General features: G+C 47.6%; 1 pseudogene; it reads right to left on the reverse strand.

Annotated features, from left to right (window-relative positions):
* Positions 1–201: 201 nt before the first annotated feature.
* On the reverse strand, positions 202–941 carry LOC101705548 (dual specificity phosphatase 21-like; annotated as a pseudogene).
* Positions 942–1,229: the final 288 nt, after the last annotated feature.

A 1,229-nucleotide genomic window follows, 5' to 3' on the forward strand; every position in this document is an offset into this window, starting at 1 on the left:
AGGATCCCAGGTCTGCCACAGCATACCATGCTACTGACAGGTCCATCAAAGCTGGACATCGCCTGCACTACCCTCCTGCCCACCCATCCTGGCAACCAGATCTGCCCTTTATAAAAGAAGAAACATTTCACCATTTGCATTTAATGAATTTTATTGTTTGAAGGTAAGACTTACTACATTAAAAACTCTACCCTGGTCCCCTATTCTTGCCCATCTATGAGCCTCCTCTGATTTTCTTTACTAACTCAAGTTCATGCTTGATCTTGCTGTAAGAGCTGGTGTAGATGCCAAGGCTGGCTGGAATGGCTTACATGGACATCATCAAATTGACTTCATTTTCGTACATATCCGGGATCATACCCACTGGGGAGTTGATCATGTACACAGTGTTCTTACTGAACAGCTTGAATTCATAATGAATAAGTTGTTCCCAAAATCCGTTGTTGGGCCTGATGATGGGGCGGCGGGACTTGGTCCAAGTGTGTGCATCTAGCAGAGTCATGGAGCGATATTTCATCAGGTACGCAAGACAGCGCAGGTGAGCGGCTCACCCCCGCAGCACAATGCAGCAGCGTAGGGCCTTGTTTCATTTCCACGCCGTGGATGTGATCAGCAATCGGGTCAAAAAAGTCGTAGATGTATGAGGTGGGAGTATCAGACACCGGCTCATGTACATATCGAATGTCCTCGAAAAATGTGTTCACCACCTCCACCGAAGTTTTGATGACTGTGGTGATGTTATAGCAGGACAACATAAATTTTGTTATTCGCAGCCACAGTGTTACTAATGTAAAGGCTACCGGGAAAGATCATAGATGGTGACCTGCCCGACAGCCTGAGATGGAAGGAGATGCGGAGGTGTTGTCATCGGGGCACCAAGGCAGCAGTCTCTCCACCCTTGCGAGCCACTTCAGGAAAGCAACCGCGCTGTGAAGTGTCCTGCAGAGGTCTAAGGGGAAAAGAGGACCGGACACGGTCCTGTCCTCTCTTTCTACTCCCTTACCCCTGGTGTCACAATCCCCAAGGACCTAGGTTTCTGTAACATTGGTAGCTACCTGCTGCCAGCAGGAAGGACACGCCCCTGTGCCAGAACGTCAGAACCTCCCCTCCCCCAATCTCTTTCCTCACAATTCTTAGCCATTTTTTTCAAAGGCCTAATTCTCATTTTTCTCGACTTTTTAAAGTGTTCTGCTACATCATATCTATTTTATGCTTCAATGATTGGATCA

This window comes from Heterocephalus glaber, unplaced genomic scaffold, assembly GCF_053883595.1.
Source record: "Heterocephalus glaber isolate CG9 unplaced genomic scaffold, H.glaber_assembly_v1.0 deba00001547, whole genome shotgun sequence".
In the NCBI taxonomy this organism is placed as follows: Eukaryota; Metazoa; Chordata; class Mammalia; order Rodentia; family Bathyergidae; genus Heterocephalus; species Heterocephalus glaber.